Source organism: Pinus tabuliformis, chromosome 2_2 (assembly GCF_031772625.1).
Source record: "Pinus tabuliformis cultivar Carrire ecotype Pingquan chromosome 2_2, CPIR1, whole genome shotgun sequence".
NCBI classification, from domain to species: Eukaryota; Viridiplantae; Streptophyta; class Pinopsida; order Pinales; family Pinaceae; genus Pinus; species Pinus tabuliformis.
The window spans coordinates 945,003,505-945,030,670 of record NC_142300.1 but is presented as its reverse complement, the minus strand read 5'-3'; the positions used below and the strand labels follow the sequence as shown (position 1 = coordinate 945,030,670).

The window sequence follows — 27,166 nt, the reverse complement described above, 5'->3', positions numbered from 1 at the left end:
CCGTGAAAGCTTTTTCTTATGAAATATTCAAAATAAGGCAATGCAGATAGTGAAAGCATTTTCATATGAAACATTTTAGGATCCATCTTTAGAGATCTACAAGAAAATTTCTCGAAAGAAATTGTGGCGAATATAGTCAAATCTCGTCTTCCACATCGTAGCGAATTCTACACAAGACATTAGTAGTCCATCATATTGTAATGTGGCATACAACATGTCTTCAAGGTATACAATGTGTTCAATTAGTCGCCCATCATATTGTAATGTAGCATACAACATGTTTTCAAGGTATACAACATGTCCTCCTACTTGTCTTGCTCAATTAGCAACCCATAATATTGTAATGTGGTATACAACATCTCTTCAAGGTATATAATATGTCTTCTTTTTGGGAGCTATAAGCTAATAGATATTCACTTAACATAGAGAAAGAGGAGAAGGTTAATATACGGTGTGATATAGTGTGGAAAATAAAATTATAACAACATTTATTTTTTACTTTAATTATTTACTTTTTTTTTGTCATATAGTTATATGCATATGCATTTATATATTTTTTTGTTATTACTTAATGTTATGTGACATCTTCTCCTAATGACCTATAAAATACTTGGCGATGCAATAAATTATGAATAGAGTTTAATATCATTTGTTCATTATCAACTAATAAAATATAATCATTTCTCTATTTTGAGAATAAACTCAGTTTCAAAAGTAAATCTTCAATATTATTATTATTGATATATGGTAAATTTAACAATATTTCTGGATTTTAATTCTAACTCAAAACCTAAAGAACTATAATATAGGATATAGGATGCAATAGATATGGGGAATCAATGAACTTTTCAACTTACCTGTAGGGTGGGAATCCCATGCCCATTACAGAGGAAATATCAAGGTCTGAATGAGAAAACATACTATAACAATTAGTTCGGTCCTAAAAAAGTGGTATGAAATAAAATAGAAATGAAGAAAATATTTCCAAATAATACTGCAACAGAAGTAAAAATTACTTTTCTATTGACAATCAAACGAGCCATGCTCCTCGACCTCTCGATATATTTCTTGATTTTAGGGTCTGGACGGCCTTCCGTCTATCATCATACAAATAGAAACCTTTACACGTTTTCTCACCTGCAGAAAAAGTGCCATATAATTACCAACTAAAGAATAAAACAGAGTATTGCGCACAACAAAAATCACAGAATGAAGCTAGCAGCGACAATATATATTTGACTTTAATTCAAGAATGAAAAATACATTTGCTTGAGAAAGAAAGAACTATAATATAGGATATAGGATGCAACAGATATGGGAAAAATGAACTTTTCAACTTACCTGTAAGGTATGCCGATTACAACGAAAATATCAAGGTCTGAATCTTGAACCATGATTTCCTCACCTAAAACTCGACAAGCTTCATTCACATCTGGAAAGAATACCATCTCAACTATATCCTTATCCATCAAAGAAATTGGCTGCCAAAAGTGAGAAAACATACTATAACAATTAGTTCAGTCCTAAAAAAGTGGTATGAAATAAAACAGAAATGAAGAAAATATTTCCAAATAATAATGTACTGCAACAGAAGTAAAAATTACTTTGCCATCAACAATCAAACCATCCATGCTCCTCGACTCGATATATTTCTTGATTTCAGGGTCTGGAGGGGCCTTTCGTCTATCATCATACAAATAGAAACCTTTACACGTTTTCTCACCTGCAAAAAAAGTGTCATATAATTACCAACGGAGTAGTCTACCTAGGCGGAGGAATTGCCAGGTTTCCATCGCCGCCCAGAAAAACGTCCGGCTCCGGCCGTCGGCAATCCCTCCGCCACGCTCCCCTAGCTCTGCCACCCTCCGTCCACTGCTCCGCATTAATTTCCTGACAGAATCGCCGCCGCGCAGAGTTAATGCAATTTCCAATTCGAATTTGGAAACCGCGGGTTGCCCCCCCAACCAACTCGAGGCGGCCCCTGCAACTCACTCACGTTCCTCCTCGACTCGACGCACCTCACCTGTAGGAATTTTGATTGAAGTTGTTTGCTGGAAACCCAATCTAAAATATGTGCCATCATTGTTTCGACAAAATGGGGAGGATCTGTCCCATACATAATAGGAAAATATTAACTTCAGAGAGGGTTTGATCCAGGGAAACATGTCAAAGATCGAGGTGAAGGTGGAGCGTTATGGCCGTTGAATTTCAATAGTTTCAGACCCAAATTCCATCAGGTGAGTTGAATTTCCGTGAGTTTACCTTCAAAATTTAAAGATCAACCGCTAAAATTAATGGGGGCTTTAAATTTCCGCTGCTGGAATTGTGTTTTGGACTGGTTTCTTGTTTAAGCGTTGGGGTTTCTGTTGTTTTTGGGAAAATTCGGGCTGAAATTGAAGAATTCTGGAGGTATGGGTAGGGGAGAAATTGCCTACTTAATAAGCAATTGAAATTTCAAGTTTCTCGCTAGCTTTAAAAGATTACGTTTTTTGGGTGTGCTTCGTTTACGGTTGAATTACGTCTCCGATATGTTTTGGCTTAAGGCTTAGGGATTCGTTACCTTCCGTTAAACTGTGACTTAGGGTTGTGGAATTGAAGGGTTTTATTTTTTCAGTATTTCTATGGGTAAATTAGCTGCAAGTCCGTTCGCTTCTGAATGCTGCCATCTTGATTTATGCAGGTTTATGGTTGAAAATTCTTTAAAATTGTCGAAGGCTCCATAGTGGAAATTATGATTTTGAGGATTTTGAGCTGAAGCCCTAAGGATCTGTTGATTTTTGTGATGGTAAGATTCACTTGAATTTCTATTTCATGTTATAGTCTTCCATTTGTGACGTCTTTTGTTTGTCTGTTTGGTTAAATTCCCTTTTGTGCAAGAACCTTATGGGACAGCAACTTGGCCTCGTTTGCCTCGTACCTATGATAAACCGTCTAGACACAGTTAACAATGAAATGTCACAACAGAGTACAATTTACCTGCACAATGTTCTTCGGGTGAATACAACCAAAGCCAATATAATGAAAATTCGGTTTATCATAGTAACCCAATTGACTGTTTGTATTTGTGAACTTTGCTTAAAATTGCTTTCATTTTTCCCGGTTATCTTAAACCATATAGTTTCCGATATTTTTGGTTTTTGGCTTTCTTGTGTTAGATTTGTATCTTTCAATTTAATGGATTAATTTTTTTCAGGATTGAGGCTTTTGTGATTTGAATTGAGTTGAGCTTTATTTTCTGGTATCATCGCATTGAAATTCTTTGTCAATATTTCAAACCATCAAGTACAGTTTATCCTTATAATTAATTTCTTTTTGGTAAAGCTCCTTGTGGCTAAAATCTGTTACCTACTTATTCAGCTGATGATGACAAAGATTTTCCCTGACAACCTTCTATATAGTGTTGTTCCCAATTACATTTGGTGGATCATTTGTGTTAGATAGGGTGGTTTTCAAATTCATTTGATGGAGCCTTCGCTTTGGATTTGAAATGCCCTGGCTCTTGAATTTTGGATGGACTGTCAAATTAATCTCATAAAATGATGATATTGTTGGCCGTTAAAGAAGTGTTTCAATGTACTTTATTGTAGCAAGCATTTAATTGATCTCGAATATCAAAATTATCTAAATGTGATAAAATCTTCAAGGACAGATGTAATGTTGAACTAGCACTAAGGCAGATTATTCTATAGTCGAATGAATTTGCTAAAAGGTTGCAGAATTTTCTTTAATTTTCAATTTACCATCTCACGATCCATCATTGAAAATGCAGTGGTTCTGGCCCGCTTGAAGGAAATAAAGATTGAATTTCAACCAGCGGATTGAGTGGGCAGTGTAACGGAACCAGCACAAATTTTAAATCATTGGTTGAGACCTTATATGATTCAAAGCGTCAAAGGTCCTTGACTTGCAAGCTTTTATGGGGAACTTTTGGAGCCACTCCAGGAAAGAGGGTTCAGATGAGCAAACAAGAACCCAAGTCGACAAGAACCCAAGTCGAGTGTAGTAAAAGGAAGAGACTAGTAGTTGTCGATGGGAATGAAAGACCTAGGATAATTTCTGCTCTTACTGATGAGCTCTCCATTAGGATTCTTGCCAGGGTACCTTGTGGATGATATTCCAACTTGAAGTTGGTCTGTAAAACGTGGAATCATGTATTAAGGGATTCAGAGATATTTGAATTAAGAAAAGAGATCAGTTTCTCTGAAGAATGGCTATACATTTTGATGAAAGACGAAGAGTAAAAGCTCATCTGGAATGCTTTGGATCCGTTATCAGGTAAATGGCACAGCTTGCCACCTATGCCGGCTTTTACATATGAGGAGGAATTCAATCAAGCTACGGGATGGAGTTTATGGAATGCAATGGGAGCATCGGGTTACAGGCTAACAGGTTTTGTGAGGGGCTCGTTTGGATGGAAAGATTCTCTAGATAGAACAACTTTTTGTGGTTGTGCCGTAGGGGCCATTAATGGATGCCTCTATGTTTTGGGAGGGCTTGCTAAAGCATCTGCTCTCAAATCTGTCTGGCGTTATGATCGTCGAATAAATGCATGGACAGAAGTCGCACCTATGACCACTACAAGGGCTTATTGTAAAACAACATTCCTGAACAGGGCTTATATATTTTTATATATGGTTTAATATGTGTTATTTCCATTAAACAATCTGCTTGAGTGGAAAACGAAAGAGTACAATGGAAGCAAGATTAAAAAAAGTATACAAGACCAATCAACAACTACAAGAGGACCCAAGTGCAGTAGATAAATTTGTGTGGAAAAATGATCTAGTGTAGTATCAAGATCACCTATATTTATGTAAGAGTTTCCAACTCAAACAAAGGTACACTTTTCATATAGGAGATTCAAGGTTCTTAAAAACTTACTACAAGATCAAGAAGGATTTTCTGGGAAGGTTTTAAAAATGATGTTCAAAAGTTTGTGCTTAATTTTTTGGTTTTACAACATAATAAGAGAGATACAATCAAGTCACCAAGTCTCCTAAAACCATTATCCACACTAAATTTCTAGGAAGAAGTTTCAATGGATTTTATTTCATGTTTACCAAATTTGAAGGAAATAATGTTATCATGGTAGTAGTGGAAGAACTAACAAAGTATTTCTATTTCTACTATCTTTCACATCTTTTTAAAGCAAATACCTGCGGGATTAATGAAAATAGTTCAAAAACTACATGGAATCCTTGAGACTATATTGTAAGTGATGGGGATTCATTTTTCATTGAAAACTTTTGGTCCAAAATATTTTCTTGTTTGGGTGTTCAATTGGCTCAACTCATCGTATCATCCTTAATCCAATGGGAAAACTAAGGTTGTGAATAAATGTTTAGAATGTTATCTTCATTTCTTTGCATCTGATAAATAAACACAATGGGTCAAGTGGTTTCCTTTAGTAGAATGGTGGTACAACACATCCTTACAAACTTCATAAAAATGTCTTCATTTATGTCACTTTATGGATATCATCCTTCATCCATCACATCACCCTAGAAAGGGACTCTAAAGGTTCTATAAGTGCATGACCAAATAGGGCACCAACAAGAGGTTCTCAAAATATTGAAGGACAACTTAGTTATAGCACAAAATAGGATGAAACAACAAATATATCAATATTGCAATGAAAGAGAATTTGAAGTAGGGGATTGGGTATTTTTGATGCTACAACCATATAAACAAATGTCCCTCAAGCAACAAAAGAAGGACAATAAATTAACATTTAGGTGTCATGTCCCCTATAAGGTGTTGCAGAGGATGAGAAGTATGGCTTACAGATTGGAGTTTACTCCATATTCACATGTATATATTATCTTCCATGTTTCTATGTTTCCACAATTGCAATTACTGGATATTTATCTCCTAACAAATTGTAGTTTATTTGTCTTTTGTTAATTATTAATGGAAAATAACTATAAATTCACTGATTGCAATCTCCAAAGCAAAAATGTTGCTAAATATAAAAATTGGAACTTAGAAATATGCACACACACAATAAAAATTGACATCGTTGTTTTGGGACAAATGTCCCTGGAAAAACTGTGAAGGGAAAACTAGTGCAGTAGATGATGGTTATATTATTATAAATTCTTCAACAATTCAAGAGTACAATGATATGCTTACCTCTCACTGACAAAGATCCATTTAATACTGGAAAAATAAACTGGAGATAAATTGTCTCCCTCTGCAATCAACTTACCCTCCTACTAGCCACTCGCACTCCCTTTTTGGAACTCACACTTCCTCCTGGAATGCGCAGATCTGGCTGAGGAAAATTCGTACAACCCCATAATCACCTTCCAGCAAGTTTTTTTGCCTCCTTCTTCTTCTAAAACCCATTCGCTTTGCCTATGGGATACTGATATGGAAACTAGCAACTGAAACATTGATTCTCAAGCAACTCGCATTGGGAAATTTGGCTACTCGCACTAGTTGTAGTGGCCTCCTTTATAGATGAATTTGGCCTCCTCTTCCTGTCTCCCAGACACTAGAAAACACTGAGGAAAATTCCTCCAAACTCTTGCTCTCAAATCTTTGTTTATCCCTCTGTCTCTGATGCTTCCCTAGCTTCAATTGTGCCCTTGGTGAATAACTGCAATTGGGTAGCCAAACTACTCACCAAATACTCTATGCACTCCCCAATCCCCTAGACCCACTCTCATAATCTCTTGTTGGAGTCTCAACTACCATGATTACATCTCAATTAATGCTAAAATCAATTTGAATTCATCGAAAAATTGAACTTCCCCAATTATGGCTAATTAATTTAATTGAGACGTCTCCAAGTCTTTTCTCATGAAACTTTTTATGGGTTTTGGAGATCTTATGTTCCTTAGCCTTTTCTGGGTTTTGGAGATCTTGTGTTCCTTAGCCTCTTAGACATCATAGAGACTAGAACACATGTCCATTGCTACCATAATCTAACAACTTCTTGCTTAACAAGGGTAATTGGTAACAAGATCACAATCCCAACTATTTTAGCAGAGATGAAGAAGGAAAAAGATCATACTTGAACCAAAAAATATCCTTGAAACAAGGATTAAGTAGTTATAAAATTAAGCAATTATTGAGTACCTCATCAAATGGAAGAACCTACCAGTAGAAGATGTGATATGGGAAAATCAATTATTCATGCATAAAAAACAAAAGTTATTCATGTGTTGATTGTTTGATGGGAGTGACATGTTGAGTTGTAAGGCAAATCCCCATGCTAAGCATAAAACCTCTTATTAAGCTTGTTATAGCCCTTTTTTCCACCTTATGTCAACAAGAGTAACCTAGTGTCGACCCCGTAAAGTTGTTGTTCTAAATTTGTTTCTCTTTCCCCTTGTTTGTAACCTTCTAGTAGCTTGTTTCTTCCACAGACCTATCATATTATCACCCATCACTCCATTACAATTATATAGTTCATCACTTGTTTAAATGCCAAAGTGAAGTATTGGGTGCAAAACCTTGAATCTTATGATTTACATCTGTCCTCACATAATATTTAAGGTACAATTGTCACGAAGCAATGAAGCTTTGAGAGCTTGGATGGGTTATTAAAATTGTAATTCTTCTTTTGAAATATATAATATTTGTTTTCCTTTACAAATGATAAGCGATGTAAAAATTTGACTTTTTTTTCAAGGTGTTTTTGAATTACCTTTTTAGAACAAGTTTAAACCCTTTGAGAGAGCTAGGAAGGATTCAATTTTGATCATTAATCTCTATTAGTCTCATCAGACTTCATATTAGTTTTTAAATCACTTTATGTTTTGGATAAACGATTGCATCTTTACATATGATACCCTTGAGAATGAATTTGGAAAACACCTTACACAACAAATTAGTATGAAATTATGCCTTTCAAAAAATACATTGATCCATTTGCATAATGAACAATTTGATGAATGTATGGTTACTTGAAACAAGTGCATTCTTTAGCCTTGGTGGGTTTGAAAGGGATTCTTTAGTGAAAGGAACTTAACACAGTGAATGCAATGAGGGGGCTGTTAATTCCTTTGGTGCTCAACATGGAGTTGATAACATTTATATACACTATTACTTAGTGTATAACAACAACACCACTCCTAAAACCATATATGAAGTCTCTTTTCTTTACCCTTTTCATTTCATAAAGACAAGCAAGGTCTACTTACAGCATTGTTAGCAAAATTGAATGAAAACGAAAAAATAAATGTCCAACATTTAACGCTGAAAGCAGGAAAACCAAACACATAACCTTTTATGCATAAAACTTACTTTTACTATGGACGTTTTATGCGGTGAAAGTTGGTATTTTGGGCTAAGATAAATTTATTCTTATAAACAAACCATACAAAACTAGCCAAGGAAAAGGTAAAACAAATACAATGCAATACCGCATGATTACTTTACTATCAGACAGATAAGACATATCTACAGAGCATGTAATACAAAGATCGTTGATTCACAATGTCAATAGAACTGTTATAAGGGACATTTTTATCGGTCCCATCAAATTCCAGCATCAACTACCAGATCGAAACGGAAAATGTGTTATATATACATTCTGTTGTTATTTATGGCACAAGGAAACTTCCCTTCGGGCCCTTACCCATGCTTAGGTGCTATGGCTGCATAGAATTTTCATATTATGCATAACATTATTGCCAGCAAAAACTACCGCTGACCATCATCTCTGAAAATAATATATTAAGATATCCATATAAGGTGTTGGCAGAAGAGTTGTACAATATTAATTAATTGTTTCAGTAAGAGATGTAAACTCTTAGAGAGACAAAGCAATGAGTGGTTGTGAAAAACGGGGTTTCGAGTTAAAAAATAGCCCCATACAATGAATCATGCTACCCTGAGCAGCTCTCCTTTCATGATATTTACAAAGTAACCACAGCATGGAAGAAAAATAAATGTTAACCTTGGTCTTAGATCTGAAGGACCTGACAGCTAACTAGCTCAATAAAGCCAAAATGTCGAGTAGCAATGCTCTTCCTATCAACCTCAGAATCAGAAATACTAGTAGAAGGATCAGATGATGAAGATGATGTAACTGCACCTTCGCTTGTGTCAGCCTGCAAAACAACGACATTGTCGCTAATGTCTTTTGTAATAACATGAAGCTTTCCCAAGAATCCAGCTAGTAGGTAAGGTGACTCTGAATCTGTGTAATCTACGACAGGTACTTTCCTCAAAATGACTTTCCATGTATCTTCCTGGGGATCATACATTTTAATCTTACCGCTGTATAATGAACTAGAAGGATCCAACGCATACAAGTTACCATCCACCACAACGCTTAATTTTGTCCCTGCCTGCCTTGCAGGCCAACCATCTCCCATACCGTTTGGCATCTCCAGCCAAGAATCAGTAGCAGGATCATAGGCTTCACCACCAACATCTACAAAGAAAGGCCACGAATATAAGATCTGTGGTACACATAGTTTTCCTCTAAATGCTGTCATTCCAGTAGCAATTGGTTTTAGCATATCTGCCAAAAAAGCTGTGGGTAGAACTTGAGCTTGTGCAAATGGCATGTTTGGAATTTGGGTCCAGGTATTTGTAACAGGATCATAAACCTCTGCCTACTGAAGTGGAGTCAATCCACCTCTGCCCCTATTCACTCCACCCACCACATAAAGCTTGTTGTTCAGGAAAGCTGTTTTACAATAAGCCCTTGCAGTGGTCATAGGTGCGACTTCTGTCCATGCATTTTTTCGAGGATCATAACGCCAGACAGATTTGAGAGTAGATGCTTTAGCAAACCCTCCCAGAACATAGAGGCATCCATTAATGGCCCCTACGACACAACCACAAAAAGTTGTTCTATCTAGAGAATCTTTCCGTCCAAACCAGCCCCTCACAAAACCTGTTAGCCTGTAACCCAATGTTCCCATTGCATTCCATAAACTCCATCCCGTAGCTTGATTGAATTCCTCCTCATATATAAAAGCCGGCATAGGTGGCAAGCTGTGCCATTTACCTGATAACGGATCCAAAGCATTCCAGATGAGCTTTTCCTCTTCGTCTTTCATCAAAATGTATAGTCATTCTTCAGAGAAACCGATCTCTTATCTTAATTCGAAATTCAACGGCCATAACGCTCCACCTTCACCTCGATCTCTGACATGTTTCTGCAGTTGCCGAAGATGAGAGAGAAACAATGGTTCCTTGAGTATGGCAAGCGCTGGGTAGTTTGATCCAACGGTAGCCATTATTCGAATCGTCTAACATCAAATCAGACGGACGATAATGATGACAACAAAGACCACAGGAAAGTTCATCTCAGAGGGAACGCCTTACGGCGTAATAAATAGACTTAGTAAATTATATTGTAAAAAACATCTTAAGGTGAATGGTTAAAGTTACATTTAGTCACTTCACAAAATTTAGTAAAAAATACCAATATCTCCATTAATATTGCTTTTTCTGATTTAACAAAAAAAAATTCAAAACAGTGAAATCTTAGCACTCTTTCCGCATCACCCTGGCAGAAGAGAGATAGTCACTGCCCAGATTTCCCACCATTTTTCAAACGTTCTCAATATGATATCTTCATGAAAAAGTTAAGGTACTGATGTTGAATTAGTTTTTTGATAAATATGCTAGTTTGTACAACCTCCATTTTTCAAATGTTCTCAATATTATATCTTCATGAAAAAGTTAAGGTACTGATGTTGAATTAGTTGTTTGATAAATATGCTAGTTTGTACAACCTTTCATCTTCTCTGTTATTCTTAGTTTGTCATAATGATTTGTAGGGGTTGGGCCACTGCACCATATTTTCCTAAAAGGCGGAGATTGTGCACCAAAAAGGAAAGTAATCCCCATGTTACAATGTTGTTAAAAAAATGCAAGACGTATGAAGGTAGTGAATTATGCTAATAAGAAATTTAGATTAGGAGAGACGTAATTAAATTTTATTATTTAAATTGAAGATTTCCAATTAAAATAATAATAAATCTATATTTATATATCTATATATTGATTGGAAGGCTTCTGACAACGGTCACTTATTTCCATTAGATCCCCTTCAGGCCTTTGGGATACCTACTACTTTCTTATATGATATAGTTGGGGCTTGTTATTCTTAAATACCTGGATAAAGATGAAAAAGTTGTTATAAACATGTTGAGTCTACCTCAAGGATGTTATCATCTATTAGGTGATGATGATGAACATGGAAATGCTACTTAAGAATATGATGGAGCAATTCAAGAAAAAATAGTAGTTGTTGATGACAAAAACCACATACAAATTTTACAAATGCTAATCAAAATGAAATTGTTGAAATGAATATGATTGAAGGTGGTCGAGTGATGGGAAGCATTAATGAGCAATTTGCATTGCCAAGCCAAGTGACCCTACATGAGTGGTTAGCGGAAGCCATGATGAATATGAATTGAAATTATATTTACGAAGACTAATGAAGAAATCCTTAACATGCCTTCATTCGTGCTGGACCATCAAGTGTTCAAGTGGTGGGGACCAGAGTTACATAAATGTTTTATTGTTGGTCTATTAAACTCCATAATTCAAGGTAGGAACCATTCGTTGGTTGGGCAAGATACAACTATTCAGGTAAGAGAAAGGAAGGTCGGTTAGTAAGGGGGCCCTGTTTCATTTTCCTACTTGCATAAAGCCTGCATGAAGGGGAGGGACTTTAACACAATGACTCAAAACAGAAGATTGCATCGTAAGACCACAGGTAAGGTTCATGGGTATGGGATTCCCTCAATTCAACACTTCATGACATGGTAGAATGACTTTCATAGCTTATATGTTTCTTGAAGAATAGAGTGTAATGACCAAATATCATATGGAAGGATGAACTACCTGAAGGTCAATGGCTTAAAAACTACCCGAAGAGTGAATGAAAGTGTTTATAAATTGCCCCTGCAAATATAAAAACTTCTCCTTACAATGAGGCTGCAAATTTGTAGAAGCAAGAAAGTCCTTTGTCATAGTTAGGCTGGCATTTGAAAAACTGGTTTGATATGGAATCAATAAGGTAGTAATGGAAACACTCAATGAAACAAAAGTTGGGAGAAAAGTAAAACAAAATTTGTACAAACATTAATCTCTCATAGCTTGACAAAAGTGGTAGAGAAAAGATTAATCTCTCCTACCTTGACAGAACTGGTGGTCAAGATCAACACCTACAAGAACTTTGTTGTGGAATATTATCAAAACTAATAGAAGGATATGAAAGAGTGTACAGTAAGAACCTTGACAAACACGACCACTGAAACTTGCAACATTGTTTGTAGGAAGAGAAAATTATGTTTCTTTTTTCCAAACATGTATGTTAGTATATTACAGTTTAATGAATATGTTTTCCTATTATCATATATGGTTTCATACTTTAACAAAACATTCGCCAAGACTTCACAATGTTTTATTATTCAGTGAAAGATTTGCCAAGATCTTACAAGATTTTATAATTCAGTGAAATATTCGCCATGACTTTACAAGATAATATAATCTAGTGAGAGGTTCGTTAAAAAAATTATATATACATATTATATTATTGATAAAATCGCCTCCCATTTTTCCTATGTATCACGGTGATTCACCCATTTATTATACATATAAATTTAGGGTGGTTCTTAAAATTTTCCCTAACTGTAGCAGGGAACCCTTTACCCACATCTAGGAGTGGAAGAGGCGCTCCTCCTCCTCTAGATCTTCGGGTTCCTCCTTCTGGATCTTCGTGGTGGTAACAGTGGAAATGGGCTCCGCATTAATAATTTGCTTCCCTTTATCATTCCCCTTGTCGGGTTCTAACTTAGAGTCAGAACATGCATCTGATTTCGAAGCCTTCAGCTCGGCCACTAGTGACTGCTTGGCCCGACACTCACTTGTGTTGTGAGTGGAGTTCTTATGGAACTCACACCACTTTCCCATTTCCTTCTTTGGCATCATGGTGTTGTTCTTTGCTTGTGGCTTCGGCAGATTTTCCCGGGCCTTCCCACCTTGGCTTTGTCCTTTGTTATGCGGTTTGGGGGCACCTTTCCCTTACTTCAGATTCGTAGATCCAAAGTCTTGCTTCTTTTGTTTAAACTTCTGCTCGATCTTGACAACGTATCGGTACGCTGTGCCGAGCGAGGAGATGTCCAGGAACTCCATCTCATCCTAGATGTACCTGCGTAGGCAGCCGCGGTGCTTGAGTACAAAATGTTTCTTAGAATCCTTGATACCCAACTTCGTGCAAATGGTATGGAAAACTTTGGTAAACTTCGACACATCTTGGTCCCTTCCCTGCAGTAGTGTTGTCCACTTTATGTATTTATCCTCATAGCTCCCGATAGGGTAGTACTACTCCTTGATGGCATCCCGAAACAAATTCCATTTGGGTGCAGCTGAAAAAAGTGAGGTCGTACTTTCATCCTTTTGCTCACAGTAGGTTTCCCACCAGTCCTTGACGTGGGGGCGGCTTTGAGAAGAGAAAAAGTAATCTTTTCTCGGCTGGAAAAATCATGAATAGAAAAATATCCTTCTAGCATATTTAACCATTTATCTACAACGTCTGCATCTATTTGTCCCTCAAATATGGGAATGCCAAAGTTTACTTGTACCTTAAAAGGAGTGGAGCCTCCATAGTGGATGTGCGCCGGTGGGCAACTGTTGAAGGATCTTGGAAAAGTTATCCATCATCGCGTTCCTTTGTTTCTCGAGGGCCTCCTCGAGCAATATTTTGATAGGATCTCCTACCCCCTCGTCTTTATTTTCTTCCCCCCATGGGTGCTCATCGGGGTTTGCAAGGCTGACCTTGCAAAGGTGCAACTAGATCGAGCCCTAACTCCTTATATCCTGACCTTGTTGGGGACATGCAAAGAAAAACAGAGAAAGAGTAGACTGCTCTGATACCACTGATTTAGATTTAAACAGGAACACAAAAAATTACAGATATAACCATAAATACAAAGATGTAGTAGAAATAACACTTCATATCATTAATATCAAATACTGAAATATTCTTACAAACAAAATGGAAATAAGACTAGTTCTGGCAATGGTAGCTTATCTCTGAGAAGAGATGTGGCAGCTACATGCCTCTGAACTGTGTTACAATGAGGCTCAAAGGCCTATTTATCATTGAAAAACAATGGAAAACCCTAAACATCCAAAAACCTAACCCTAGGAGATGAAGCGCCAAACTATGGGCCCCGTTTGGGTAAATTGGTACATCAACTTCCAGGGGTCGTAACTTTGCCATACGATTTCCGTTTGACATGCACAATACCTTGTTAGAAATATCTATCCGAGGAGTACAACTTTTGAGTGACCAACATTGATCGACAACCCATGTTGGTCCCAATTTTCCCAAAAAAACGACGTTTAGGGCCTCAAAACGGATCTGAAATTTCAGGATCCGAAAAACTGCCAAAAATAGTAAATTGTGCTACAAATAAGGAAACTGAAAAATTGAAAGAAAAAATGGTGGGGGTCCACGTGGAATAGGCGGGTGACCACCAATATCCACCTGGATCAATGACTAAAACAATTTTGTAGATATTGCTAATGATGATACTCAGATAAATTTTGTTGTAACTGATTGTTCATGTTTGTTATGGGCTCACTGTTGAAGGATATTTTGTTTCTTGAACAACAATGCAAGTTACTACACAATAAGTGGCATGACAATGTAAAGGTATCTGTTGAATATTTGAGAAAGAAAGATGCACAAGTTCATGAAAATTAGACATAAACGGTATGTGTATATGAGAAGTTTCAAGAGGTTCAAAGAAGGATATGACTCAGATGAGAAGTTTACTATATGGATGGCAACATTTTTCAAGCATGGATTTTATGAGGGAAGTTATTAATCTGACTAAGTACACCTCTCTGATTCATCCTCAAAGGAAGTTACTCCAGAGAAAGAAGGAGCTAAGGAGAAAGGCTCCTTCACTTACTTTTATAAAAGTAAGAAAAAGAGCCTATCATAACACTTGTACTAAAGTATGTGCCTTTCTATGAAGTCTTTATGATTGTGTGGTACAAGAGTTGGAAGACTTAGGATTTGTAAACCCTAGAAGACTTGGAAGTTACAACTTGTTTAAAGTTTTGAATGAGAAAGTCCTAGGGTTTGTGAAATGAAACCCTAGAGCAAGACCTAGAGTGTTAGGTGCAAGTGGAGTTGGTATGATGCATCTCCTTGATGGCATGAGGATAACTTGGTATCGATTCTAGCATGTTGTTGAGCCTTTGAATCCATATGATTAAGAAACCCTTGCTCTTATGCAAGAAAAATAAAAGAAACATGCATTAGCAGCCGACGATGAGGATGAGAAGACTAAGGAAGTTAAGCTTGATGAGATAGCACATGGACTTCATTGATTTCAACAAGTAGGCAAGGATGAAGAGGGAGTCGACAATCAAAATATAAGTAATTTATATTTTTCTCCCTTGATTATTTCTATTTCTTGGTCAACCTCTTTTCTTTTTACTTTTTTTTCTTGGTTATAATTGTTTCTTGTATGACCTCCTAGATGAGGTTTGTAGGTATATCATAGAGGTTGTCAAGAGCATATAGAAAAATGTAGCAAAATTTGTAACAAGATGGTTCTCCAAAGAGGAAGTGCATGACAAGGATATTTTTACTCTTGCCATAGATGATCAGATTCTTAAGAATGTTTAGTGTTCAGAAAGGAAAAATTGTGCAGATTGTTAGGATATCCAGGATCGTGGCGAATGACTAAAAAATTTTCCAATTCTGAGGGAGTAACAGTGACATAAGGATTTACTTCCATGATAGAAGGAGCAGCTAGGATTACAATAAGAAAACTTGTTTCAGTGTCAAAGGGAGTTTGGCCTTGAAGATTGAAATGGACGACATCGTCAGGTTACTTCATCCGAGACATGATGCAAAAAGGAGCAGTAGAGCTCCAATACATATCCACAAATGAGTAGATTTTGGGCTAAGCCGAGCTTAGATTGATGCTAAATGTCTCCCTCATTAGAAGAAAATGATGAGGTCTTTAAAATCATCTCTTATAGACATAAGGGACTTTGGCTGGGTCATAAAGGAATTTGACCAAGAGGAGATGAATATATTCACCTTTGAAGCCAAAAGGATTTGGCTAGGGAGACTAGAGGTGAATGTCCTAGGGAAATTAGGGGATTGGACAGATCTTCTCCTTAGAAGCCATAAGGACTTAGCTATCAAAATGACTTGGCTATGTCGACCAAAGGAGATAGATGTAGTTCACCTTTTAAACTAGAAGGACTTGGCTAGGTCATAAAGGAATTTTACCAAAAAGGTGAATGGTCCAAATGCAAATTCTCTCCAAATAAAACTAGAAAATATTAGATGCCTAGGCTAGGTCATTACCAGATGATATTGATACAGTTTTCCTAAGGAGCCATAAAGGACTTTGGCCAACCCTGGATATATGAGGAGCTACATTGCCCACTCTGGGATGGAGTTATTTTATAGACATACATCAACGTGATAAGATCATGAACTTTTCTTATAGACATACATGCATGGGCTACTTTAGAGGTCCCTTGTTCATACGCAGGCCAAGGCACACCCTTAGATCTGCAATTCCATAACAAATAGCATTATGAAGCTTGTCGAAAACTTGCAGTACTACTAAAAATGCAAGGTTTATAGAGCCTTTATCACAAGATCACAGGTTATAGTAATCACAATAGGAAGTTATCCTCAACATCAACACAAGCCTCATAAAATGCCTTATAGGCTTGTGACTAATATAAATGTACATTCAATGTTATATGTATGCACAGGCCCTATCAACAGGCTGCCTTCGTTGTAACTCTTCTTCTAAAATAAAAGAATCCTTATGCCAAGGGTTGTAATGATTAAATCTGGTTCTTGGAACCATTTCTAATGCTCTACCACTATATATTGTTATTTAACATGCATGTTAATAGCACAGTCAAATATTTCATAACAACCATTCCATGCCAAGGATGTATTACACCTTTGTTGCTCACATTTATAAACACTATTTCAGTCCAGTATTGCAACACATTCACATTATAGTTATCAACACCATTTCAATCTAGAAATGCAAACACATATTCATTAACACAACAAATACATGAAACACTTATCTTGGAATATCCTGGGAAACTGAGTCTAGGACAAGGACTCTCCACCCAACATTAGATAGCTGCAGCCAAGCTCACTTGCAATTGTCACCCCCTAGCTAGATTGTAGAGACTAAGGGGATTGCCTCAGGGATAAAACACCATTTGTAAGCTAAAGCAGGGACTCCATAGTACCTCCCTCCTCCACCCACCAACCACTCAATAGTCAGATAAGGCATAGGGAATCCAGAGGCCAACTGCCTCCACCCAAAGGTATCAAGGGAATCCAGAGAGTAACCTCTCCACCCTTTACCAACACATAGTGGTTCCACCCACATAGGGGAATCCAAAACCCACTATAAATCAACAACAAGAAGGTTTCAGAGGCTCTCCCTCTAGGATTCCAAGGACACAATCCTCCACCCACACCACTAAGGGAATCCAAAGAAAACCATCTCCACCCTCTGGCTTTACAGGGACTTGAGAGGCATTGTTCCTCACCAAGGAGAACCCACATGACTACCAATCTTACCAATTGAAACAGTTCACTGCCCTTTTTCTCTCTTCTTATTGAATGCTTAATCCACTATGAGTGAGTGAGTGAGTGTGTTATCTCTCCTCTCTAAATGATAGTGAGAATGACCCCTCATGAGATAGAACCCCCTCTCCTTTCTTTGTTGTCCTCTCTTCTTTGTTGTGACCAATTTTATGTCCTTGTTGCCAGCACAATCATCTTCATTAATTCAGTTCTCCTTTCCTTGTAAGTGTTTCTCAAGGCAACATGGCATGTGTACTTCCTTGCAGCCCAAATTAATTTCTTGACCAGTCCATTAAGGCTCACCAACTAACCCTTTAATGGTTGTCCCAAAAACAATTTAGCTTTTTGCACAAGAAACTCATTGACATCCCAAGCAAGCAACCTCCTCTCAACTCTGGAATATGTGTCCCTTGACTTAGTCCCCACTCTAAATTTTATTTTTGTAAAAATGTTTACAATGCATTGACAAGAGACCCATGGTTAGGGCTATCACAAACCCCTCCCCCTTGAGGGAACACCACCCTCAGTGTACTTGCTCATATGCAACACCAAAAATTAAATGCAAACATATACTATTTTATGGAGCTTTATATACACAAATCTGTACAATATTTACAAATATACATTTATACACATTTGCTTCAACCAACAAACAAAAAGGGGTAGTTATCCTTCATGGAGTTAGTCATTTCCCATGTGGCTTCCTCTGGCCCAAAGTTCTTCCACTACACCTTGATTTGCTCTATGGCTTGATTTTGGAGCATGAGAATCGTTCGGTCTAAAATGAACAATGGCTATGGGTGGAACTCTCCCTTTGGTTCCACATGTAGCAAAGAGGAATCAATCACATGATTAGAATCTTGTACATACCTTTTAAGCAAAGAGACATGGAAAACATCATGAACTTTAACTGAAGGAGGTAAAGCCAGCTTGTAGGTCACTGACCCAATCCTCTCAAGGATTTCAAAAGGCCCACAATACCATGGTGCCAACTTGGCACATGACCCAATCCTTAAGGAACTTTTCTTGGGTTTGATTCTTAGATATAAATATCCCCCATCTTGGAACTCTTTGTGCACCCTATGCTAGTCGACATAAATTTCTATATCGTGCCACTTTCAAATCATGTTTGATGTGCTAAACCTGTTGTTCCATTTCCTTGAGCATATCAAGCCCAACAAGGACCATATTCATTAAATCACTCTAACTGATAACAGTGTTGCAACTCCTACCATATAATGCTTCAAATGGGCTCATCTTTATGGATTCTTGGCATCCATTGTTGTAAGGAAACCCTAACACTGGAAGGTATTCTTCCCACTTCTTGGGATGATGCATTACATACATCCTCAACACGTCTTCAAGGATCCTATTCATCCTCTCTATTTTCCCATCTGCCTCTGGGTGATACGTTGTGCTAAATGCCAACTCTATCCCCAAACCTGCAAATTATTCTTTCTAGAATTGTGAAGCAAACTTGGCGTCTCTGTCTAATATATTTTTCTTGGGAATACCATGCAACCTCACAAACTCCTTTATGAATATTTGTGTTATTCCGCTAACAAAATTAATGGACTTGATTACTACAAAATGAGCTACCTTTCTCAACTTATCAATCACTACCATGATTGCATCGTGTTGCCCAAATGTTTTAAGAAAATCTGTAATGAAATCCATGGAAATCATCTCCCACTTCCATTCTATAATGGGAATAAGATGCAACAAACTTGTTGGATGCTTGCATTCAACCTTCACCTGCTAGTATTCTATGCATTTTGTTACAAAATCAACCACTTCCTTTTTTTAGATTCGACCAATAATAAAACTTTTTAATGGATGTGAGCGTCTTTTGATACCAGGGATGGCCTGAATAAGGTTTAGCATGGCACTCTTTTATTATCAACCTTTTTAATTCCTCACAATTTGGCACACATATTATGTTTTTAAATCTGATTAGGTCGTCATCAATGAGGTGATATTCCTCACCCTCACCGCTTTATAGTATCGTTTCTCTCAATTGTTGGTATTTTTCATCACGTTGTCCAACAATTTCGACCTTTTGTACTAGGTCTGTTTTATAGGAGCTTACAACTGCCACTTGACTCACCTGAATTCTCCTGCTAAGAGCATCAAAAACCTTATTTTCTCTGCCCTTAATATACCTAAATTCAAAATCAAACTCACTCAGTGTGGCTAGCCATCTTGCTTGCTAACATTTAACTTGGGCTGCTCAAAAAAATACTTGTGTCCTTTATGGGTCCGTCATAAGTATTATTTTTCTGTCAAAGAGGTAATGCCTCTACATCTTTAGTACATGGATGATGGCAGTTAACTCTAAGTCATAAGTTACATAATTCACCTCATTTTAATTTAATTTTCCTGACTCATAGTACACTACCTTCCCTTCTTGTATCAAGACCCCACTGATCCCTTCCTTGCAAGAATCCGTTCATACCACAAAATCCTTGCTAGGGTCTACAATCCTCCAAATTGGTGCATTAATGAGCAACTGCTTTAACTACTCAAAGCTTGCTACACACTGAGTTGTCCACTCAAATTTGTTCTCTTTTCTCTGCAAGGATATGGTAAGATGACCCATCTTAGAGAAATTCTTGATTAATCTCTTGTAATAACCTGCCAATCCCATGAGTGACCTGATCTCATTCACATTCCTTGGTGATGGCCATTCCATTATAGCCTTTATATTTTCTAGGTTGATTGATATCCCTTCTCTAGAGACAACATGTCCCAAGTAGTGTATCTGGAAGAAGTCACACTTGTTGAGATTTGCATAGAGCTTATGCTCCCTTTGCAATTGCAACATTGTCACCAAATGCTTCACATGCTCTTCCTCTATCTTGGAGTACACCAATATCTTGTCCACAAATGAAATTGCAACATTGTTTCCAAATGCTTCACATGCTCTTCCTCTATCTTGGAGTACACCAATATGTTGTCCACAAATATAGTGATAAACTTGTTTAAATAGGGACACAACACATTGTTCTTTAAGCACATGAACGTGGCAGGGGCATTGGATGGTACCACTACAAACTCATAATGCCCATACCTTGTCTTGAAGGATTTTTTATGAGTATATTCCTTCTTGATCCTTACTTGATGGTATCTTGACCTCAAGTCAATCTTGGAGAAGATTGATGCTCCCCATAGCTGATAAAAAAGATCATCAATTATTGGCAATGGGTACTTATTCTTTATAGTTACCTTGTTTAGTTGTCTATAACCAATGCACAATCTAAGGGTTCCATCCTTCTTCTTCACAAACAATATAGGTGCTCCCCATGGAGACACACTCGGCCTTATGTAACCCTTGTCAAGCATTTCCTTTAGCTACAACTTTAACTCCACCAACTTAGGAGTACTAATCTTGTATGGAGCCTTGGATGTTGGTGCTTCTCTAGGTACCAACTCAGTAGAGAAATCTATCTCTCTGTGGGTTGGTAATCCAGGGACCTCCACTGGGAAGACATCTGCGTACTACTACAGAACTGGGTACCTTCTCAACAACTCAATTTTCTCCTTCTCAAGGTCACTGTCAACTTTCTCATCACTAGAAATTTGTATTGCAAATAAGGTGCATCCTTTTCTACTGTTGCGTTTGGCTTGCATGGTAATGATCAACCTTACTGATGTAAGCTTTCTATTACAATGAAAAACTCTGCTCTCTCCTTTCTTATCTAAGAATTTGTTTCTTTGTTAAAACAATCCACCTTGGTTCGATGTAAATACAACTAGTCCATGCCCAATAGTATTCCATATGCACCTAATGGAAATACATTCAAGTGAGATTTCGAAGGCATGCCACTGAGATAGAATACATATGACATTACCCAATGATTGATTTCCATTTTTGTTTCGGTTGCAAATTGAACCAACCACGGTTCTTCATGCAATTCCTTGACTAAATTGCATTTATCAATAAGCTCTGGGCTCACATAGTTATAATTAGAATCCAAATCAATTAAAATGGAGATAGGTTGATCATGGCTTGATCATGCAGCTTACCTTCCATATCAATGATGGATGCGTGGTGATTTGCTTGGTGGTTGCCCACTGTTACATAAATTCTCGACACGTTCTGAGTTATGTCACCTACTGTGCAAGAATTTTGAGCACTATAGATATTTGGTCCAACATTTTGTTGATGTGGACAATCCCCTTTCTTGTGGTTTTCACCAGAAATCCAATATTTTAGTGGCTCTCGTCCCTTGAACTTGGTATGCTTTGTTACTGGTTGTTGCACATTTTTCTTAACAACAACATTAGCTTTCTACTGAAATTGGTTTATAGGGGCTGGTTGCTTACCATCCCTCTTTTTTGAGTTTCTTTTAGGCCAATTTCTTGTATTTCCAGCTTTATTCCTTGCTTGCTAGTTTCTCTTGATCTCTGGCCTGCGTTTTGCTTGATCATAACAGTGCTTCGACTTTTCGATGGCACCCTTCAGAGTCAGTGGTTCCAACAATTCAATTTTTTTATCTCTAAATTCTATAGGCAACCCATAGATGAACCTTTAAATATTGGCTTTCTCATCCTTGAGATATGGTACATACCTCAATAATTCTAGGAACTTGGTGACATATTCCTCATCTGATAATTGCCCCATCTTGAGTTCATAGAACTCCTTTTCTTTTCCATCGTAATAACATTTAGACAGATATTTCTCTCTGAAGATATTTTCAAATTCCGTCCAAGTCAACTCCCTCTCAACAACCCCCCTAACATTCTTTATATTTTCCCACCATATATCTTCTTTTCCCTTCAGGCTATAGGTGGCAACTCTAGCTTTCATATTTTCAGAATAGTTATGTATTCTGAAAAACTTCTTCATGCTAAAAAACCAAGCTTCTGCATCCTCTTCCTTCTTCATATCCCCATCAAATGTGGGTGGCTTGGCTTTCTTAAACTCCTCAGGCATATAATTCTTTTCCTTTCTTCTTGAATGATGATGATGGTGATGATGGGAGTAATGATAGTGCCTCCTAGTAGTAGAACTAGATGGTTTTCCAGAATGATGCACATCAATGTTGGTTCCTCCTCTTGGGGTGCTCAATGGAGCATCTCCCTTCACAATGTCCTCACTTTTAGGTCTATGCCTCTTCTTGGACCTGCCACCATCTACCCCATTGGTATACTCCACTGATCCCTAAGGACTCCTCCTGTCTCTATGACTGGCCCTCATCTCAGACTGCCTATGCCTCTACAAATCTGAAAGACTTTGCAGAATGACTACATTTATCTTAGTTTGCCTCTCTTGGGCTCTTACCAACCTCTCATTATCTGCCTTGAAGCTCCTAACCTCAACCCTTAGGCTTCTAAGGGTATCCATCCAATCTGGAGAGTGACTCCCTCCCCCTTGGTCAACTGATATTTCCTCTTCATTGGCCCTAAACTGTTCACTTCCCTGCTATGACTGATCTGACCTGTACTACACCATTCCAGTCCTCATTTATGCTTTGGCTCCGTCTTATGCTACTTGTAATGTGTTGTCAATCATGCACACTATTAGATAATGCAAATAGATGAATAAATAGACACAATTATGGCCATGAATTTCATGCTCATGGAGTTTCTATGGTGATCCCTGTTGTGATAAGACAACCACATTAACATACTCATAATGTTCAGTATCTCATGTACATCAATTACAATTCAAGTAATCTAAGTTGTTAGTGCATAATCATTAAAATAAACAACCAGTTAGTCATAGGGTTCTACCCTTGTAGAGATACCATAACAATCTCCCTGCAACAAAATAACCATATTAGCATATAACTATAACAATTTACCATATGAGGTCTACCAGCTAGCCCAAATTCATAATTCATCACAGTTGGAACTATATTTTTTACTGAACTTCCCGCAGTTTCAACAAGTCAGAGTGAACAATGTCTAGTTAGAGCTACTATTAATTTATTTAGACTGACTTTTAACACCTAAACATTTTACTTAGATTTTTCTAAAAATCGTCAATTTCCCATGATAAAGCCCATCCTATATATATATATATATATATATATATATATATATATATATATATCTGTGTGTGTGTGTGTGTGTGCATTCCTCCCCCCCCCCCTTCTGATTATGCTTAAAGAGTTTTATTATTATTTATACTTGTATACTTGATTCATAATAATAGATTTTCTAATCTTAATTATATTACCCTGCCACCTAGACCCGACGGTCCCTACGTCCACGTCACCCCTTGTGGTTAGACACATATCTATCGATCCGACGACTCTCCTCTCTTGGCACCCCAATCTACAGTATGCGCCACTATGACTTGCACGTCTGATAATTCCAATTTGGGACCGACGCAGTTGGGCTTATGGCTCATGGTTCTGACCCCCGCATCTAGCGTTCCACATCTCCTACGTAAAAATTGATGGTCCATGATGACTGCGCCACCTCGCCACAATATATAGGAAATGTCTCAGGTGAACAACTACTAAATTCATCAAGAAGTGGTTAGTATTTGATCATTATGTTTGTGACATCTATGCGAAAACTTACCATTTTGGTTGTCACAAGCATAATAAAAAGAAATCTTGTGATTCTAATTGTTCCTGCAAAAAATGTTGATCTATATATACCCTAAGATATAAGTTTAAAAAGTCTTTTTCACTCGGGTAACTCAAATTGTTTTTGATGCATGATCTTAGGGTTTCTTCTATATATCCATCCATTATCAACTTCACAAGAGGGGGCTTTGATCCCTCCTTTTATTAGTTTGTTTCAAGGGTTTGTAAAGATTCTGGAATTACTAGTATTCCCTTTCAATCTCCCCATCTTCGACATCATTTTCATAGAGTACGTGGCCAAAGTGGGATTTTTTTCTTTCTTAGAGAAACCTCCACGGGGTGTATCTTGGCAAGCTAGAACTCCAGGGCGTTACCTGCCAAAAGCGGTGCAAGATCCAAAATATGAGGTTAAATCTAGCATGATTAGAGAATATATCCAATATATGTAGGATCATGCTTTGATCTGCAAGTTCATCGGACTGTGGCCCTGTAACATGTCTCTAGTTGGATGGATCCAAAATAAATGGAACCTCCAAGGTCAAATAGAACTAGATCTAGGGGTGAAAGGATTATTCATGGTCATTTTCTCAAGATTGTAAGACAAATCAAGGGTTTTTGAAGGAGGACTATATTTTTTTTAAATGTAGGGTTGTTTGTGCAATTTTGGAAGGAGTTGTATAATCCAGAGAAGGAAGACTTACTTGCTTCCTTGATGTGGGTTCGACTCTTTTCTCTTCCAAAGCAATATTGGGAGGAGGAGATCCTTGAAGGCATAAATGATTCCATTGGCAACTTTTTCATGGTCCCAAAAATAACTAAGAGAGGGAGGTACACATCATATTCTCATATATGTGTTTATATGAATATCTCCCAACCCCTTCCAACTTTAATAGATATTTATTATCAAAATAATCTTTGGAAGCAACCTCTAAATTATGAACTTGTCCCCTTTAGATGAAAATGTTTTCATGAATACATGAAACTTATTATGGGTTTTCTGATGAATGAAAAGTAATTTCCTGAATAACACCACTCTAAAAAATAGCATGATGACTTGGTAAAATTCCCCCAATGAAGAAGAAATTTGAGTCCTCGTAGTGCCTCAAATCCTGACCAAATCCCTAGATTTGGAAATATGTTCGAGTTTCTCTCCTCTCCAAAGGACTCTTTGGAGAAAGATAATATTTAATCAAGGCTGCAACTAGTAACCCATAAGCCATTACTCAATCCTCCACAACCTATGCAAAATTTTCAAGAAGAGTATCAATAAAATTCATCATTAGAGGAAATGGTTCACTCCCTATCAAAAGAAGTTGGAACACAAGTTGAAGCATAAGCCCTACTAGAAGATATGGATTTGAATTATCCACATCAGACTACCCTTATAGAAGAGTGGCATGGAAAATATATGAAGGACATACCAATTTATTATGCTAGGATTCTTTACAAGGCCTATCTCTGGTGCAAGGAAGAAGACCAACTGGGCTTGAGTTCTTCAAAGTCCTATCCTAGGATTCACACAAAGGATTTCAAGGTGATCTCTAGGCAAGACAAGGAAGCTAGAAGAAGATGCCACAAGAGAAATAAAGCATTGATCCAAGTAGACGGTGAAAAATTATTCAACTCAAGGAAAATTATGCCAATGTTAAAGGCATTTCATCTCTTGAATCCTTAAATCTCAAAGGAGTTTTCTATGTAGTAATGATTTTCATAGTTATTTTCTGTTTGTCTGTTATTGGTAGGTAGCTTGCTAGTCTCATCCAAGCTTGATACGAAGAATATCATGGATTTTGGTCCTCTTTTGGAAATCCTAGTTATATGTAACTTTTTTTTCTTTTCTGATTAATGGAAGGATCCACTAGTTTTTTTTTTTTTAAGGAACGGTTGTAGTTTTGTTAAACAATATGGATTCTGGCCAAAATCATTACATTTAGTAGTAATAACAATTCTTCATCCCTCCAAAATTGCTTTGACCAGAGACAATGAAATTTCAGATTCTTCTTCTCTAGATATTCAACACGATTCTCCTTATACATACACCAAAAAATCCCATTGACATTAACATACTTGCATAACATATTAAAAGTTATAGAAATACTAACAAAAAAACCATTGCTATATTTTATCTATTCATCTCCTACTGTGGATTGTTGCACAACATCTTCCATGTCTTTTGATTTTTCATTCCCCCGCTGATCTTCGACCTCAGGTCCCAGTTGCTCTGCTTCTTGTTGAATCTCCATTTGCACGATGGGATCCTGAGGGGAAGCTCCCAATTTTCCGTATGGTGGTTCATTGGTACCACCCTCCTCAATTCTGAAAACTTCCTTTAAAACATACACTACAACAATCTCCACCCTCTCGTTCAAATTCTCTGCCTTTGTGTCCAGAGTCCCAATCTTCATCATGATAAGTTCCATTGTCGCCTGGACATTCTCTACGTCCTTTCTCAAGCCCTCCAACTGATTTGAGACGAGGATGAAATGAGACTTGGCTTCCGAAATATTTTTCTTTCCAATCCTTGAAATCATATCTTCCACCTCATTCCTAAACGCTCAAAAGGAGTTTCCATATGAATCTACAACACCATTTCCCAATGGAGAAGCCATATCTTTGACTTGAAGGGAATGCACAGTAATCCATAATGCATAAACTCTCCAAATCCATCTTCTTATAGCTAAGATCAACTCCAATTTGACAGAAAGGACCTTTCATGTTTAATGCAATGCATTAATTCCCTCCCTGGAACCAAGCTAGAATTCATTGCTTCTTGCCTCAAGTTGAATGTCCACATGATTGATATGAACTGATCCTCCTCGAGCTCATAGATAACCATTTCATCGCAATCTCTCTGCATTAAATTACATCCTGCGTGTTCCTAGCTATCCTTCATCCTGCATTATTTTTCATTACTTTCCATCTGTGTATTGATGGTGGCAAATTATCACCAATACTTCCCTTGCTTAACAAATGTACCACGTGCATAATTATGGTACTTAATCTCCATGTTAGACATTGCTCTTCTCTCGATACTCTTTTT

General features: G+C 37.3%; 1 long non-coding RNA gene and 1 pseudogene across 1 annotated transcript; one reads left to right on the top strand and one right to left on the bottom strand.

Annotated features, from left to right (window-relative positions):
• Positions 1 to 2,172: 2,172 nt before the first annotated feature.
• LOC149196302 (uncharacterized) lies at positions 2,173 to 3,875 on the top strand. Its single transcript, XR_016254114.1, has 2 exons — positions 2,173 to 2,237; positions 3,770 to 3,875. It is a non-coding gene; the product is annotated as an uncharacterized LOC149196302 (long non-coding RNA).
• Positions 3,876 to 8,915: 5,040 nt separating this feature from the next.
• Positions 8,916 to 10,220, bottom strand: LOC149196301 (F-box/kelch-repeat protein At1g22040 pseudogene; annotated as a pseudogene).
• Positions 10,221 to 27,166: the final 16,946 nt, after the last annotated feature.